At 46.5% G+C, this 19,373-nt stretch overlaps 1 pseudogene; it reads left to right on the top strand.

Moving 5' to 3' along the window:
• The first annotated feature begins 7,347 nt into the window (after window positions 1-7,347).
• Window positions 7,348-8,201, top strand: LOC121166954 (annotated as a pseudogene).
• Window positions 8,202-19,373: the final 11,172 nt, after the last annotated feature.

Raw genomic sequence — 19,373 nt, 5'->3', positions numbered from 1 at the left:
CGGCTGCAACGGCTGGAGCTGAGGCAACCCGAAGCTAGTAGCCTCTTCCAGGTCTCACACGTGGGTGCAGGATCCCAAAGCTTTGGGCCATTCTCGACTGCTTTCCCAGGCCACAGGCAGGGAGCTGCATGGGAAGCGGGGCTACAGGGATTAGAACCGACGCCCTTATGGGATCCCGGGTGTGAAAGGCGAGGACCTTAACCACTGCGCCATCGCACTGGGCAGGCTGTTTACTTCAGCTTTTCACACACAGTTTTGCGGACCACATGATTCTTCCCAGTGATTCTAAATACAACAGCATATTATGTGAAAGGAAATCTCATAGAACAGCAAGGGAAGGTACACACCGACTGGCAGTAATCAGGACAAGTTAATGCTACAGTATCAGTGCCCAGCCAGTGGGAACTGCTACTTAGCGATGTGATCAGAGATCTTGGTTAACACTACATGAAAACAATAAAATCAAACCAAGTCCTAGAGAAACACAAACTAAATTAGTGCACATGGAACAAATCTTAGACTCCAATCCTTCTACTTTAACAATCTTTCATACACCATCAGAATTTATCCACAATTTCTAACCTAAGAATATTGAACTATATGGAAAACACTTGACATAATTAGCATATGAGAAATAAAAAGCAAGAAAAATATTGTCACCAGTATCAAAAGCTAAAGCAGGGCCCGGCCTGGTGGCCTAGCATCTGACGAACTGTCCTTGGGCACTCCCCCCTCCTCACTGCACAATGGGTTCCACTGTGAGTCCTAGTGTTCAAGGTCAGTGCTGCAGAGTGAGGACCCCAAGGTCCCCCTGCTGGCCCTCGCCCACCCCGCGGCCTTAGTAGATGCTCTCACACATTCACCCTTCCCAGCTTCTCACCAGTCGGGGGTCCTGCACAGGCTCCTGCGGGGAGGGAGCTCACAGGGCAGCACTGGCTCAGCCACCTGTGCCTCTCCACCAGCACAACCAGCAAGGCAGCTATGGTGGCGCCCACAACAACCTCCTGCCTGCTGCCACAGGGCTTCCTGTGTGTCTCATTGGACCGCTCCCATGACTATGCCATGACTACACGTGATGTCACAATGCGAAGCCAATCAGAATCACAAAGGGAGGAGGGGAAGTCAGGTAGGATTCTGGAGGGAGGGGGAGTGAGGGGCGGGGCTTCACCACAGGCAGGAAGTGGCCTCCTCTCTTGCAGCTTGAGCCTTCCAACAGCAGGGGCCGCTGTCGCCTCTCACATCAGTCCTCCTGCTGGTTTCTCCTTCCCGCTCTGCCTCATGTTCAAGTCTGGAAATCCAGAAATGTAGGACAAGTGTCTGAGGATGCATCTTACCGAATGTTCAATAGTTTCTGGAACTTTTCTTCTTTATATTGCGGGTTGTTTTTATCTATTAGTTCAATTCACTTTTTAAAGTGCAGATTACACATTCACAAATATGTGTAAGACACAAAGCAACAAGAGGACTTGTCCAGATTCAATCTAGCAAAAGAAAACTTGCAGTGATATATGTAATTCCTATTATATCTATATTTTCCATTTTATGCACTAGATTTCCTATTTTATGAACTATATATGCATTTCTGTATCTCAGTTTCCACAATTTGTGACTTCCAGTTTTTGTTTTAAAATATCTTTTTAAGGGATATTTTTTAATTTTTGTGGGAAAGTCAGATATACAGAGAGGTGAGAGACAAAGAGGAAGGTCTTCCATCCGTTAATTCACTCCCCAAGCAGCTACAATGGGTGGTGCTGCACCAGTCTGAAGCCAGGAGCCCAGAGCTGCTTCCAGTTCTTCCACAGAGCTGTAGGGTTCCAAGGCTTTGGTCTGTCCTAAACTGAACTCCCATTCCACGACCAGATATCTGGATAGGAAATAAGGTTGTCGAGATTAGAACTGGTGCCCAAGTGCAATCCCAGCATGTACAAGGCAATGAATTAGGCCACTTAGCTACTGCACTGGGCCCTGTTTAAAAATAACTTTTTTTTTTTAAAGATTTATTTTTATTATTTTTTCATTGGAAAGGCGGATATACAGAGAGGAGAGACAGAGAGGAAGATCTTCCGTCCAATGATTCACTCCCCAAGTGAGCGCAACGGGCCGATACTATGCCTATCTGAAGCCAGGAGCCTCTTCCGGGTCTCCCACACGGGTGCAGGGTCCCAAAGCTTTGGGCCGTCCTCGACTGCTTTCCCAGGCCACAGGCAGGGAGCTGGAAGGGAAGCGGGGCTGCCGGGATTAGAACCGGCGCCCATATGGGATCCCGGGCGTGCAAGGCGAGGACCTCAACCACTTGCGCCACCGCGCCGGGCCCTAAAAATAACTTTTAAGTATTTCAGAAAATCTCAAGTTCTTATGAACGATTACATGTTTTATGAAGGACAATGTTTATATCCCAGAAATGAATTACTTGCAAAGCACTGCTTCCTTAATGGCCATTAATTAATTAATTTAAAAAGTGATTTGCATAGAGAAGCAGAGACAGAGCAATCATACCTGCTGGTTCCCTTCACAAGTGGACACAATGGCCAGAACATAGTTGATCTGAAGTAAAGTGTTTCATCCAGATATTTTATGTGTGTGTAGGGTCTGAAGGCTTTGTACCATTCTTGACTGCTTTCCCGTGCCACAAGCAGGGAGCTCGATGAGAAGTGGAGCAGCTACATATGAATGGTGCACATATGGGTTTCCAGCACTTGTAAGCCAAGGATTTAGCCACTGAGCTATTATGCCAGACCCCTAATTTTTGCTAATTTTGTTAATAGATTGCCACAATAGCTAGTTTTCAGTATGTGCAAATACTCATTTGAGGCTATAAATCCCTCCTCACCTTCTGTGAGTAGCCTTGGTAATTTTACTAGTGTTGGAAACCTAGAAAACAGTCTTTGCTCCTAGGTTAGGATCTGCTCAGCTCTGGCGTTGCAGTATTATACAATCTGGTCAATAATCAATATTTTCCTCCATCCTCCTTCCTCTCTATCCACACTGTGCTAACCCCCTACATCTCACATCTCACTCCTTCCTTCATCCTCCTCTGTCTGAAGTTCCCTAGCTAGCTTTCCTCACTGAGAATCTGAGCGGCCACAACCACTTCTCCCCCTCCCTCTTACTCTGCTTGACACTGCAGTTTTTCCAAGGTTTAAGCTTTTTATTTTCTTTTTTTGTGTACTTCACCCACCCCTACCCCAATCCAAATGGATAGGGTACAGGATAAGCTAAGTAACATCTACTTACAAACAAAACAAAACAAAATGTTACTTGCAAAACTTGTCAGTAACTTGGTATAACAGAGTCCTCCAAAAGTATTAAGCGTCCAACAAGATTTCTACACCTTAAATTTCAATTTAGGTCCCATCAAGGAAGCCTAGCAGCTAATGTTCTCAACTTGAAAGTGTCAGGATCCCAGATGGGCACCAGTTCTAATCCCGGCAGTCCTGCTTCCTATACTGCTCCCTGCTTATGACATGGGAAAGCCGTGGAGGATGATGACCCAAAGTCTTGGGATCCTGCACCCACATGGGAGACCTGAAGGAAGTTCCTAGATCCTGGCTTTGGCTCGGCGCAACACTGGCCATTGTGGTCAGTTGGAGAGTGAGCCATCAGACAGAAGCGCTTCCTCTCTGTCTCTTCTCTTCTCTGTACAACTGCCCTTGCTCTAAAAAATAAAATAAATCTTTTAAAAATTATTTTTATTTAAATGAAATAAATATTTTATTTTCTTTTGTTAATTATTATTTCATTTTATGACACAATTTCATAGGCTCTGGGATTGCCCCAATCTCTCACCAAGCCTTCCCCCATATAGAATTCCTCCATATTGTTACAGCAGTGTAGTTCATATCCAGTCATGATTCCATCATTGTGGGAAAGGTCCATGCAGAGAGTCCAGCATCCCATTGTCCAGATAAATTCTACAATTTCATTGGGGTATCCTTCTTGGTCCAAAATACAGCTGGCAGATTATCATCCCCTCAAATGAAAAGACACTACACAACATCAACAACACGAAGAAACATGGAAATTCACAACATCATGATGTTAATTAACATGGTATTGAGTGACCAATTTGTTAGAAATTGCAAGTTCTTAACCACATCCTGTAACTACTTCATTGACATCTAAATTTTAGTATATACACAATGAGTTGCTATAAGCCTTAAATGGTTATGTGGTATGATTTAGCTTTCTCTTGTTTATTTTCATTTTCATTTTTAGCACCTTATAGTATTCAAGAGTGATTTTTACTGAACTTCACAAATTTTAGGATAGTCCAAAAAAGCTTGTTGACCTCAGAGTTTTTGGCTTATGAGGGCACCACAATTCCCTGTGATCTTCTCGGCGGTTGTGATATAGTCTTTGGTGCCCACACTGATATTTTTTGGTGATGTACCGGGAGTCTCTGGGGTTAGGATACAAGCCTCCTCCTGTCCTCCTGTTCCACTCTGGGGTCCCCTCCTGCTCTGTGCATATGACCTCCTGTTAAGAGTTTGTCAGGATCGCTCTTGGATCCTACTATATATCTTTGTACTTTTTGCTAATGTCAAATGCATATTTGAGCCTGGAGTCTGTAAATTACCTGTTACAATCTTGATAGATTATATATAACTTCTACCTCACACATTCTAAAAAGGTGGAAGATTTCTCTGCTCTCTTAATCCATTGTGGATTAACGACATATTAAAGGCATAAAGGGTATTAAAGGCACATTGAGCATTTTAGTTCTTTATATATATGAATATATATATATACATATATATGAATAGATATATACTTAATTTTGAATATTTGAATTATGTGTTACAATTCCACATAGACTGGGATTTCCCCCCAAAGTCCCACCCCATGACAGATTTTCCTGATTTTACTACAGTGGTATAATTCTTCATGAGGAATTATAATTTCATCAGTCTCTTATTTAAGTGTACACAAACATTGCTGGAACAGACAAAATGCAGACAGTACAGTATCCCATTGTCTACACTTGTCCAGCAGTTTCTTTAGGAATCCATCTTTCATCTGGATGCATGGATCAATGTTGCATTATATCCCCACATCTGGATATGGTAGACCCATCACTATATGTTTCCATAATTGAGAAACAAGGTCAACAACTGGTATAAGCTAGAACAGCAGCCTCAGAAACAACAATAAAATACAGCTCCATGAGAAAAACATGCCACTGAGTAACCAACACATGGGTGATAATAAAGAGATACACAAGTATCTCGGGAAAAATGATGCCACCATATAGTCCATGATCCAGCAATGAATTTGAAAAAGAAAAGAGAGTATTTTTGCCGGGATTCCATACGGGCACCAATTCTAATCCCAACAGCTCCTCTTCCCATCCAGCTCCCTGCTTGTGGCCTGGGAAAGCAGTTAGGATGGTCCAAAGCCTTGGGACCCTGAACCCATGTGGGGTAGACCTGGAGGAAGTTCCTGGATCCTGGCTTCAGATCAGCATAGCATCGGCCATTGTGCTCAATTGGGGAGCGAATCATCGGACAGAAGATCTTCCCCTCTGTCTCTCCTTCTCTCTTTATATCCTACTTTGCAATAAAGATAAATAAAATTTTTAAAAAGAGAGTATTTGAAATAAATAAAACTGAAAAAAAACAAACAAACTTCAAAACACATGAGTTGCAGCCAAAACAAAACAAAACAAAAATAAGTATCATCAGATCATTGAAGTTAAACATTCTACACTGGTTTCCTTATATAAGAGAGAACATATGGTATTTGTTGTTTTGTAACTGACTCATTTCACTAAGCATAATGGTCTCTAGTTGGGACCACCTAGTTGTAAATAGTATAATTTTATTGTTCTTAATAGCTGAATAATATTCCATGGATTAGATGCACCAGTTTCTTTGACCCCTCTTCTTTGGACGCACATTTAGATTGTTTCCATGTCTTTGCTATTGTAGCTTGTGCTACTGGAAATAGGATTACAGATCCCCTTCTCATATGCAAATTTCATTTCTATTGGTATATTCCTAGCAGCAGTGGGATAGGTGGGTCATATGGCAGATTTATTTGCATTTCTCTAAGCACTCTTGCTGATTTCCACAGTGGTTGTATTAGCCTACACTCCCACCAGCAGTGAAGGAGGGTGCCTTTCTCCCCCCACCCAGAGTATTTTCACCTCCCAAGCTCCCCATGTGAACCCAAGCTCCCACCTGGCTGCTGCAAGGGCTGATCTGTGGCTGCCTCTGGATCCCTGGTTGTCCTTTGAATCCAGATCACAATCCAAACCACAGTGGCTTCTGGGTTTTCTGTTCCCTAAACACCGCTCAGCCACCATCGCCTCTTCCCTGTGTCCAGCAGTTCTCCAAGTACCTCCCTGCTTACTTCGCAGTCGCTAACTTTTTTTGTAATCTGCTCTCTGTTCCTTACCTTATCTAATAATTTTCTGTCATCTCAAACATGTCTACGTCCTTTGCCGACCAGTGAGATTTTCTAAATGTAAACTTCAGAATTCCTAGCCTCTTGTGCCCTAACAATGTTTGTGCCTGATTAAATACAACTCTTTTTTTTTTTTAAGATTTAGTTTATTTTTATTGCAGAGTCAGGTATACAGAAAGGAGGAGAGACAGAGAGGAAGCTGTCCTATGATTCATTCTCCAAGTGATCGCAAAGGCTGGTGCTTGCCAAAACAGAACCAATCTGAAACCAGAAACTTCCTCCAGGTCTCCCACAGGGGTGCAGGGTCCCAAGAACCAGCGCTCGGACGGTTGTCTATTTTCTTGTTCAAAAAAGTATCAGCATTGTAAAGGCAGAGAAGAGAGTGTTTGCAAAAGGGGGAAAGTAGTTTGCAGCCTCTTTAAGGACTGAGGGAACAAGAAGAGGCGAGAAAGAAAGGTAGAAAGAAGTTTGAGTCTGGGGCTTAAGCCTTTCCAAAAAAAAAAATAATAATCACAACAACAACAATAATAATAATAATCGCTGTTGGCTGCGACATCGGAGGAAAGCACTGCTTTTTTGATGCTGATTCCAGTTTGCTTCTCTCTCTCTCTCTCTCTGCCACCTCTGTCCCCTTCCTCCCCAAACTGCTCTCCTCCACTTGGTCTCCTCTCAGAAACCCCGCAATCCCCAGTCACCCCAAGGCAGCCCGCCCTTCCTCCACCTCCTCCTATGACCCCTTCCCCCGCCGCCCTCGCCCGCCCCCGAGGTCCTGGCTGCAGCGAGGGTCACCGACTTCCAGCGGGCCAGGCCCACACTCACAGCACCCACATGTACAACAGATGGAGAAGGAGCTCAAGCCCCTGGGCCAGCAGCCGAATTTGGGGAGCCGCTGCAGCGATGGCAACGCCACGGTGGCAACAGCGGCCAGCAGCAACCAAAATGCCAATAAATGGCTTCATGGTGTGCTCCCGTGGGCAGCGTCAGCGTCGCAAGATCGCCCAGGAGAACCCCAAGATGCACAACATTGAGATCAGCAATCGCCTGGGCCCCGAGTGGAAACTTATCCGGAAATGGCGAAACAGCTGTTCATCGCTGAGGCCAAGCGCCTGAGGGTGCTGCACAAGAAGTAGCATCTGGATTATAAATATCAGCCATGGCAAAAAAAAAAAAAAAAAAAAAAAAAAAAAAACAAGACACTGGTGAAGAAGGATAAGTACACGCAGTCCGGTGGGCTGCTGGCTCCTCGCAGCAACAGCATGTTCAGCGGGCTCGGGGTGGGCGCTGGCCTGGGCGCGGGCGTGAATCAGGGCGTGGACCGCTACCCTCACATGAAGGGCTGCAGCAAAGGCATATACAAGGCGATGCAGGATCAGCTGGACTGCCTGCAGTACCTGGGCCTCAACGTGCATGGCACAGTTCAGATGCAGCCCATGCACCGCTAAGACGTGAGCATGTTGTGGTACAACTCCATGACCAGCTCGCAGACCTGCATGAACAGCTTTCCCTTCTACAGCATGTCCTACTCCCAGCAGGGCACCCCCGGCATGGCGCTCGGCTCCATGGGCTCCATGGTCAAGTCCAAGGCCAGCTCCAGCCCCTCCATGCTTATCACTTCCTCACACTCTAGGGCTCCCTGCCAGGCCGGGGACCTCCAGAACATGATCAGCGTGCACCTCCCCAGCACCCAGGTGATAGAGCATTCGGTTCCCAGTAGTCTGCAGATGTTGCAGCACTACCAGAGCGACCCAGTGCCTAGCACGGCCATTAACCGCATACTGCCCCTTTCGCACATGTGAGGGGGCCCTCTGACAGCGGACTGCAGAAGGACTGGGGTGGAAAGGGAGGTTGGGGGGTGATAACGGGGTGGCGGGTAGGAGGAAAGACATTTTCAGAGGAAAAGGAAACAAATAAAAAACCCAGGAAATGGGAGGAGTGCAAAAGTAGAGAGTGAGAAGGAAGCATGACGAACAACAACAACAAAAAAATGACAGGCGCATGGAACAAAAATCCTGGGGTGCCAACGAAGAAGAACATTTCATTGCTCACAGCAAATGGCGGCTTCAGAGAAGACCACCCATCCCTTCTAAGCTCAACCCAAAACCTGCGCTGCCAACTAGAGAACTTTTTAAAACATGTAGAGATTCTGGACTTCTTTGGGGGGGGGGAGGGAACTATTTTTGTATAGAGAAATAATCCGGGCTTGTGTGGGTGGGCTGGGGAGGGCTGGTGGGAATGGACCTTGTATAAAAATGAAGGAACAGAAAACTGCACACAACATTTTTTTTTTAATTAAACGTTAATATATAGAGAGGAGGAGAGACAGAGGAAGATCATCCATCTGATGATTCCCTCCCAAAGTGAGAGCAATGACTGGAGCTGAGCCAATCTAATGCCAGCTGCATGAGCTCTTCTGAGACTCCCATGAAGTTGCAGGATCCCAAGACTAGGCTGATGACCCCTGCACCTCTAGGCTTTTTGCTGCTCCAGGCCCATACCCGCTCTGCCCAAGACACCAACGCACCTGCCCCACTGCTCCACTTGCTGCTGTAGAACCAGGTGGGCACTACCAGCCACTTGGCACCCCCAACACACTGCTCATAGACCAAACAGCATGGGGACCTTGCCGTGCCAAGAAGCTCATCAAGCACTGGCCAGTTCAGCTGGCACCTCCTGGGCCTCCAGTCCGCCAGATGTCGGCTCTGGTAACAATCTTGACCCCCCCCCTTGACCCGCCCCACATTCCCAGCTTGCCTGCAAGCCACTCAGAGTTCAAATGGGCTCAACTGGTGCTCCACGTACCTCTAACCCAACCTCACCATTGCCCCACCACTGATCTATGGTCAGGCCTGTTCAGACAGTATTCATGACCCTGAGCATGCACTCCATCTGATCCAGGACCACATCATTCCAGCTGCCTAGGCCAGTGTACCCCCTCAGTCCTAGCTTGAAAACCACTCAGGCCCGCATGCAGCTTGGTCGGTATCCCCATGTGCCCCCAGTACCCACACCATGTGTTTCAGAGCCAATGGGTCATGGCAGTAAGCCCAGAGCCTAAGGAACCCACTGGCTGCTATTCCAGGGACACGCTGGAGAAACCAGTGCACTGTTCACCCCCTCTCTGCCTACCATCTGCTTCAGAGCCAAGACATCCTGGCCAGTGTGTCTGCTCCTACAGCCTGTAGTCCTCCATTTCAGAGCCACATTAAATTGCATGGGCATAAGGAGGTGGCGAAGGGCTGCTTTAACATAACACCTCCCATTGCCCCACTTGCCCATCCACGGCCAGGTTTAGTTACACAACCTGGGCTCCACCCCAGGAGTACTGCCACACTGTCCACTGCCTGCAGCTTGAGAGCGAGTCAGGCTTAGCCAATAATCTCACTCCTTCAGCAGGTAGTGTGCTTGCCAGCCGCTCCAGGGCTAGGCCCCTTCTGCCGGTGACCCTGCAGCCCCAGCATGCACAGCTTGAGTCCCCTGCCACACAATATGCCCACTCTGCCACCTCACCTGACCCTCCAGTGTCATCTTCCACACCCCTGGCCTGCCTGGAAGCTCCTCCAGGGCCAGAAGGGCTTGGCCGACAACACACATTTCTAGCCTGCCCACCCCCATAGCCTTCCCACTGCTGCAGGACAAGAGGGCTAGTATGGTAGAGAAATCAACATGAAACACTGTTACAACCTATTTCCTGTCTTGAAGAAATGTTCATGTGGACAACTCTAGTTTGCAAAGCAGGGTTTATTTAAGAAGACAAAGGAAGGTGGCCTGCCCTTGCAGCAGCAGGGACTCCAAGGGAAGAAAGACCTGAGGAAATGGTGGAAATTGAGTCCATTAAGCACCATCTCAGGGAGGGGTTGACATGAGTCATCCCAAGGGCAGAGAGAAAGAAAATTATTTGCAATGGGCAATAATGTCTGCTACAGTTACCAGAACTAAAACACTGAAATCCGTGTCTTCCTTCTCCCAATGTTGTGGGCTTGGCAGCTAACTCAGGGCCCCCAGCTTAGAAGCCACACCCCACCCCACCACCTAGATGTTCCCTCCTGTCCACCTGTGATGCTCACCTATCTGGAACCTGAGAGGGGCCGGTATTGCATTGTTGTGTAACCACTCCCCTCACAAGCCCCCACAGTGGCCCCTGATAGCAGGATGGGGACTGGCTGTCTTAGTCATGTGCTTCCATTGCTCTGACACTCTGACTCTTGGTCTCCCCAGCACATGGTTGGTCTCGGGTCTCCAGGTGTCCCCTGTGCATGGCCCTCATGTGTGTATATTCCTCACAATCTGCTTACCGCTTGTGTGGGACAGGAAAGATGTTAATTCTAAGATGCTTTGTATTTCTAATTTGTGTACTTTGCAGAGCTCCAGGAGAGGTGAGGCCTAGCAGTAATGGAATGTGGCCAGAGAAGCCAGGGAAAGGTGAATTTAGGCAGTCTGAGCCTCTCTGTTTTTCTTTTTTTTCTTTTTTCCTTTGAAATTATTTTGTTTTTATCACAAAGTCAGATAGACAGAGAGAATGAGAGACAGAGGAAGATCCTCTGTCTGATGAGTCACTCCCCAAGTGACTGCAATGGCTGGTGTTGCACTGATCTGAAGCCAGGGGCCAGTAACTTTCTCCATTCTCCCACATGGGTGCAGGGTCCCAAGGCTGTCTCAGGCCACAAGCAGAGAGCTTGATTGGACACCAGGCTGACAGGATTAGAACCAATGCCAATATGGGATCCTTAAGCATAGAAGGTGAGTACTTTAATTTCTAGGCCACCTCGCTGGGCCCTCTCCATTGCATTTTGAACCCTTTGGATCCAAGTGTTTACTTATCTGACGGACTCTCTACTAAATATATATACATATGTAAAGAGAAGTTGAGAGAGAATGTATGCATATTACGTGAGAATATTAGTGACATCATAAGCTTTGTTTTGTTTTTAGTGTAAAGTCAGATCTACAAAAAGAAGAAGAGATAAAGGTCCTCCATCCACTGGTTCACTCCCCAAGTGGCAGCCAAAGCTGAGATGATCTGAAGCCAGGATCCAGCAGCCTCTTCCTGGTCTGCCAGCTGAGTGCAGAGTTTCAAGGCTTTTGCCCAATTGCTACTGCTTTCTAAGGCCACAAGCAGAAAGCTAACTGTCCTCAGAATCTCTCTTCTGAAATCCAGATTGCAAGCAGGTGCTGGGGAGACCAAGAGACAGAACACCAGAGGAATGGTAGCACATGACCAAGATAGTGAGCCCCTTCCTGTCATGGGCTTCATTGGGGTTTGCGAGGCGAGTGCTGTTTAAAATTACCTTGACAAAGTAACTGATTATAAGCGTCCTAATAAAGACTGAGCTTTTCGTCTGGGGCATGTTCCCTTAAAACAAAAGCAAAAACAAAAGATGAACCAGGTTCATATAGGATCCTGGCGCATGAAAGGTAAAGATTTCTGTCACTAGGCTACCGCGCTAGGTCTCACTACTTGCTTCTTAAACATTGTTTTGAATGTGCAAGAAACAAATTTAAACAGAGAAAGGAAATTATATGCATAGTTGTACCTATTACGCAGCAGAACTGTCAATGTACACCAATGACTCATTCATGCAAAACCGCACTTAAACTGATGAGAGAATCACGCGAGATTTCTGGGTAGAAGATCAACACAATCAAGCTGGTATTCCTAATAAGAGAAAGATAAGAAACAGTATGAAGATAAAAAAAGAGAAATGAGATCTAAAACATTAATTCACACTACATTTCCAAATATCTTACTGCTCTATATTTTAAGGTGTCTAATGAACTAACAGCAAAAAGCGAGTAAAAAGAAGAAAATTCTCAGAATCAACTGAACATTCAATGAAGAGTAACTCTAGATTCTTGTCCTACATTTCTGTTTTTCTAGACTTGAATGGGATCCTGAAGGAGAGGCCAGGAGGTGGACTGATGTGAGAGGCGACAGCGGCCCCTGCTGTTGGAAGGCTCAAACTGCAAGAGAGGAGGCCACTTCCTGCCTGAGGTGAAGCCCCGCCCCCACTCCTCCTCTTCCCCAGAATCCTACCTGCCAGCACCTCCACCCTTTGTGAAACTGATTGGCTGCGCATTGTGACGTCATGCCTAGTCAAGGTATGCGGTAGCGGTCCAATCAGGCGCGCCCAGGAAGCCCTGTGGCAGCAGGCAGGAGGTTGTTGTGGGCGCCGCCATAGCCGCGTTGCTGGTTGTGCTGGTGGAGAGGCGCAGGTGGCTGAGCCAGTGCTGCCCTGTGAGCTCCCTCCCCGCAGGAGCCTGTGCAGGACACCCGACTGGTGAGAAGCTGGGAAGGGTGAGTGTGTGAGAGCATCTGCTGAGGCCGCGGGGCGGGCGGGGGCCAGGAGGGGACCTTGGGGTCCTCACTCTGCAGCACTGACCTTGAACACTAGGACTCACAGTGGAACCCATTGTGCAGTGAGGAGGGGGGAGTGCCCAGGGACAGTTCGACCTTCATGTTGGGCAGGGTTCCTTTTTTTCTTTTCTCTCTCTCTCTTTTTTAAGTTATTGCATTTTTTTTTTTTTTGCCTGATTTTCTTGAGTTGAGAAGCAGCGTCTCGAGCCCCCAGCTCAGTCCTCAGTGAAGCTCCTCCTAAGGGTCTGGGGCAGTTTTCTTGTTGCTCACACCAGACCAGCACAGACTCCAGCAGTTAGAACAAACAGCCTTGTTTTGCTCAGAGTTTTGCTGCAAGGTTGAGGGGCAGCATGTGGTGCTGGCGTTGTGCTTGGCAGAGGCCTGGGGTGGCACAGCGACCTTGTAGACAAGCCAAGGGAGTGCACGGGGACTCACGCAAAGGGGCTTCTCTAGAAGAACCTGAGGAAGGAGCTGTGAAGGCAGCACTACTGATTTATCCTGATGGCTTCTGGTATGTTGTCACCCATTCCCTTAAGTTCTCCCAATTGGGATTAAATGTCCCCATGAGTTGTAGAGGGAATAAGTCAGGTTGAGCAGAGAGCATTAAGGCAGGGAATAAATCTCTGAATGTGCAGAACTCTTGCCTCAATGCCAAGTGCTGCTCTCTGCCCTGAAAAATCACAACAGGAGTCACTATTTCCTCCAAGATACAATTCAGTAAGTTTTCTTTTTCTTTCTTCTTCTTTTTTTCTCTGTGTCACAAAATAAACATTAGCTCTTTAAAAGATCTGTTTGCTGTGAACAACAGGTGTGGGAAAAAAGCAGTGAATGGCCACCTGACACAGCACAGGAAGGCATCCCTGCCCTGTGTGGGTGTGTGTGACAGTGGTTCAGATGACATTGGGACTCCTGTGTCTCCATCAGAATGCCTGGGTTTCAGTTCTGTGCAAATGCAGTGTGCAGCTACTGCGCAGGCTGGGAGGCAGCAGACAGTGGCTTGGGTACCAGTGTGCAAAACCTGACTTGCTTTAGGTGTTGTGGCTGTTGCAGGCATGTGGGAAGTTAGAGCGGATGAAAAAGTCGGCCCAGTGTGTAAGAAATTACTAAATGAAGCTTCACATTCTTACTACATCTCTTTTTACCTACCTTAAGTGAATGCACTTTATTAGAATGTCCACAAGTTGTGATCCCCCACTGAAACATTTACAGGGTCCTCACTACACACTTTTTGTTTGTCTCAGTTTTGAAACAATTTTTTTAAGATTTTTAAATTTTTGTTGGAAAGGCAGATAGACTGACAGAAGAGACAGAGAGGAAGATCTTCCATCTGATGGTTCACTCCCCAAGTGACCGCAATGGCTTGTATTACACTAATTTGAAGCTGAGAGCCAGGAACTTCCTCTAGCTCTCCCACATCAGTGCTAGGTTCCGAGGCTTTGGGCCGTCTGCTGCTGCTTTCCCATGCCACAAGCAGGGAGCTGAAGGGGAAGTGGAACTGCCAGGATCACATCATTTGCCCATATGGGTCCCCAGCGTGTTCAGGGCAAGGGCTTAATCCGCTAGGCCATTGTGCTTGGCCCAAAACAGTTTGTAACAAAGAAGCATGACTAACTTATCCTCTGGCTCACTAATTTCCCCTGAAAGATAGCAGTGTGTTGCAGGTTGCCATTCAGAGTGGCAGCTCACGCCTTAAATGTGGAGGGCATCTATCGGGTTGCATCTAGTTTTTATAGCTAACCCCTTGAAGCATTTATAATTTCTTTACCTATCCAAGGCTCCATTTATTGGTGAATTACTAATGTCATCCAAATGATTGATCTGCTCTGGGTTCTCTCAGCCTCGGCTATCTAGGGAGTAAAATTTTGGCAAAGGCCCAGGTAAATCCTAGGATAGTGAGCTTATGATGCACAGCAGTTCCATTTTGGATCCACAAGTTGGTTTAGTCAGAGGGTAAGTTGTACCAACAAAGAATTTTGGTGAAGTTTAAAATGTGGTATTTGAGAACACTTATCAATTTGTGAGTGTGTTTGTGGCTGGTTTCACAAATTATTTCAGGGAATGTTTGCTGTGGTCCAACTTTGGTGGAAGAAAGGGTAAAAAAGAAATGAGTCTATTGGAGTGGTTTAATAAATAGTGTCATTTGTGCTCAATATCTGGGACAAGAGTCTTGTTTAAGTTTAATTTGATTTTTATTGGAAAGCAGATATACAAAGTGGAGGAGATAGAGGAAGATTTTTCTGTTCATTGATTCACTCCTGAAGGGACTGCAAAGGCCTGAGCTGTGCTGATCCAAATCAAGGAGCTCAGAGCCTCTTCTAGGTCTCCCACATCGGTGCAGATTCCCAAGGCTTTGAGCTATCCCCAACTGCTTTCCCAGGCCACAGGCAGGGAGTTGAATGGGAAGTCGATGCCACAGGTATTACATCTGGAACTTACTTGGGATCCTGGTGCGTGCAAGGGGAGGATTTCAACCATTAGGATTTGGGCTTAGGTCCTCCTTAATGTGGACGAAAGACTGGAAAGATTTGACACCTGCTGTCCACTAACATTAACCTGCACTTTGAGATTGAGCCTTGACTCTGAGTCCTCTACTACTTGCAGATAATGAGATAATTGAATTGTGTGTGATTAGTTCTTGGTAGTAAATTTGTATTAAGCAAATATAGCACATCTGGTATTATAATCACAGAGGCCACAGCATTCACTTAAACTTAAATGTGTGGTTGCAGCAGAGAGCTAAGATGCTGGAAGAGACACTGCAGGCTGTGAGGAATTTCCTTACCCACACTGTCACATTTGTGGCTGCTTAGGATTCCCTCCATCAGTGCAGTGAGCCCCCTGGGCACTGTGTCCTCAGTGAGAGTGATCCCCAAGGCCTGGGAACGTGGGGAAGCTGCTTAGTGTGGGTCTCCCTGTGAAGTGTAAGCAGGCTGCTTCCCAGAGCTCATTCTCTGTCATGTCCTGGTGCTTTGATTTCCAGTTTGCTCACTAAGGCAGGAATGCTGTGCCCTGATTGGGGTGTGTTACATATTTGCTCTCTCACATGGAACCTGAGTTCATTTTCATGGTCTCGGTGAAGGAAAACTAAGTTCTTGACAACTTTATTTCTGCATGCTTTCAGTAAGACTGGAAGCAATATAAACTTCATAGCTATGGAGAAAAAAGTCTTTGTCAGTTCAGGTCTTGGTCTCTTTGATCTTCCATCTGCAGAGGTGACTAAATCCTAGTACTGTCTGATGATTGACGTTTGTGATTGTTTAAACTGTATTTTCAAGTAAGGTGGTATCACAATGAATCAAGCTGCTACCTGCATATGGATTCAAGATGTGGCTGCTTCATTTGCACTTCTGCTCCTCACTACAAAATCTGGGAAAGCAGCCTAACCTGTCCCCAGTGTGTGGGTCCCTGCCCTCTGTGGGACACCCAGAAGAAGCTCTAATTTCCTTGCTTTGTTTTGGCCCAGAAAGTGCTGCCAATATATAGAGTTAACTAAAAGGTGGATCTGTTTCTCCCTGCCTTCTAATAAATAAATATAAACCTTAAAAATATCTTTCCTTTAAAAAATTTTTTTTTGTTTTATTTGATTATTTTCAACTGAAAGCTAAAAAGTAACCTGCAGAAATCTATCCACTGGCTCACTACCCATATGGCTAAAATAACCAGTTCAGGACCAAGCTAGTCCTCGAGCCTGCAGCTTCCTCCAGGTCTTGCATGTGGGTGATCAGGGCCCAGGCACTTGGATGATTTTCCACTGCTTTTCCCTGGAGATTCACAGAGAGCTGGGCTGGAAGTGGAACAGCTGATTCTATATAGGATGCTGATGTTGCAGTTGGCAGCTTTACACATTATACCCCAATGCTGGCCTTTGCTTTAGGGTTTTTTTGTTTCTCTGTGTGTTTTTTATAGAAGCACTCACTTTTTTTAAAGATTTATTTCTATTACTTATTTATTGGAAATGCAGATATACATAGAGGAGAGACAGAGAGGAAGATTTTCCGTCCGATGATTCACTCCCCAAGTGAGCGCAATGGCTGATGCTATGCCGATCCGAAGCCAGGAGCCTGTTCTGGATCTCCCACACGGGTGCAGGGTCCCAAAGCCTTGGGCCGTCCTTGACTGCTTTCCCGGGCCACAGACAGGGAGCTGGAAGGGAAGCGGGGCTGCCAGGATAGAACCGGCACCCATATGGGATCCCGGGTGTGCCAGGTGAGGACCTTAACCACTGAGAAACCGTGTCAAGCCCAAAGCACTCATTTTTTAAGAAATAATTGTTTTCATTCCAAAGTCAGACATATATATAGAAAACACAGAGAGGACGATCTTCTGTCTGATGATTCACTCCCCAAGTGAATGTAATGGCTGGGGCCATACCAATTCAAAGCAGGAGCCAGAAGCCTCTTCCAGGTCTCCCTTGTGGGTGCAGGTTCCCAAGGCATTGGTCCATCCTGGACTATCTTCCCAGGCTACAAGAAGGGAGCTGGGAAAGAAACAGGGCTGCCGGGATGAGATCTGGTGCCAATTTGGGACCATGGCACATTCAAGGCAAGGACTTTAGCTGCTAGGCCACCGGTCTGGGCCCTGCTTTAGCTTTTGATACTAGTGACAATATTTTTCTTGCTTTTTATTTCTCATATGCTAATTATGTCAAGTGTTTTCCATATGGGTCGATATTCTTAGGTTAGAAACTGTGGATAAATTCTGATGGTGTGTGAAGTATTGTTAAGGTAGAAAGGTTGAGTCTAAGATTTGTTCCATGTGCACTTATTTATTTTGTGTTTCTCTAGGACTTGTTAGATTTTATTGTTTTCATGTAGTGTTAACTGAGATCTCTGATCACATTGCTAAGTAGCAGTTCCCACTGGCTGGGCACTGATACTGTGGCATTAACTTGTCCTGATTACTGCCAGTTGGTGTGTACCTTCCCTTGCTGTTCTATGAGAATTTCTTTCACATAATATGCTGCTGTATTTAGAATCACAGGGAAGAATCATGTGGTCTTCAAACTTGTGCATGAAAAGCTGCAGTAAACAGCCATACCACTTCTTGCTTTTTTTTTTTTAAAGATTTATTTTTATTATTTTTTCATTGGAAAGGTGGATATACAGAGAGGAGAGGCAGAGAGGAAGATCTTCTGTCCGATGATTCACTCCCCAAGTGAGTGCAACGGGCCAATACTATGCCGATCTGAAGCCAGGAGCCTCTTCCGGGTCTCCCAAGTGGGTGCAGGTTCCCAAAGCTTTGGGCCATCCTCGACTGCTTTCCTGGGCCACAGGCAGGGAGCTGGAAGGGAAGCGGGGCTGCCGGGATTAGAACCGGCGCCCATATGGGATCCCGGGCGTGCAAGGCGAGGACCTTAACCACTTGCGCCACTGCGCCGGGCCCCACCACTTGTTTTTAAATTACTTTTCTCGGGCCTGGCACAGTGGCTCAAGTCCTTGCCTTGAACTCACCAGGATCCCATATGTGCGCCGGTTCTAATTCTGGCAGCTCCACTTCCCATCCAGTTCCCTGCTTGCAGCCTGGCAAGGCATCGAGGACAACCTTAGTCTTGGGACTCTGCACCTCTTCTGTGGGAGATTTGGAATAAGTCCTGGTTCCTGAGTTCAGTTTGGAACAAAGCAGGCCGTTGTGGTCAGTTGGGAAGTGAATCACTGGATGGATGATGTTCTTTTCTGTCTCTCCTAATCTTTGTATATCTGACTTTGCAATAAAAATAAATAAATCTTTAAAAGATGTTTTCTCTTATTTTTAATATAATTTTTATTAACTTATTTCATTTGTAGAAGTCATAGAGACAGAGTGATCTACCATCTGGTTAACTCCTTAAAGCTCTGCAAGATTGTGACAAGATCTGGTCAAAAATTGGAGCCAGGAACTAAATCCGTGTCCATGACAGCAGGTGCAATGACTCACATACTTGAGAAATTCCCTGCCTGCTTCCAGGGAGTGTGTTAGCAGCGAGATGGAATTTGTATTGGAGCGGTAACACAAACATAGACAGTCCAGTGTAGGGTGAGCGTCTCCTAAGCAGTTTCTCATCCAAAATACTAAATGCCCACATCTCCTCATTTTATTTTTTTTAATTTTTTTTCAGTTTTTTTTTTTAAAGGATCGGCTTTTAATTTACAAGAGGCTAAATGTACAAGATTCTCCTTTTAAAAAATTTTTATACACAATAAATACAGTACAAAAAAAATTATCTTACACAACTAGTTCTGTCTCCGGGATTTTAAAACGTGGCATGGGCGGTTGAAGGCAGAGGATGACTGGCCGTGCAGGTGCGCGTGTGTTTTGGGGGTCGTGGAGTACCCCAGTTTCTGGTGGCTGCACTCGGATCCCAGCAGAGGGGTAGGGGCGGCTGTGTAGGTCGCGGGGAGGACACAGGGGACCCTGCTTAATCCCCACCAACCTCTGGTTTCCTCTAGGGCTGAAGTGTGGTCAGTGCCAACCCTCCCTGCTGTGGTTGCCCTCCTGCTGGCCCCTCGCTAGTGTGAGCTGTGGGCACTGGGGGCTGCGGGGAGGGAGGAAAGGAGCGGCCGTCACCCTCTTGCCCCCTCCCCAGGTGCACACCCCACTGCCGCATCTCTGCCAGTTGGCCTTCGATGACTGCAATAAC

This window comes from Ochotona curzoniae, unplaced genomic scaffold (genome assembly GCF_017591425.1).
Source record: "Ochotona curzoniae isolate NIBS_2020 unplaced genomic scaffold, NIBS_Ocur_1.0 contig_117, whole genome shotgun sequence".
Classification (NCBI taxonomy): Eukaryota; Metazoa; Chordata; class Mammalia; order Lagomorpha; family Ochotonidae; genus Ochotona; species Ochotona curzoniae.
Note: the sequence above shows the minus strand (reverse complement) of the source record. Positions and strands in the feature narration are given on the sequence as shown.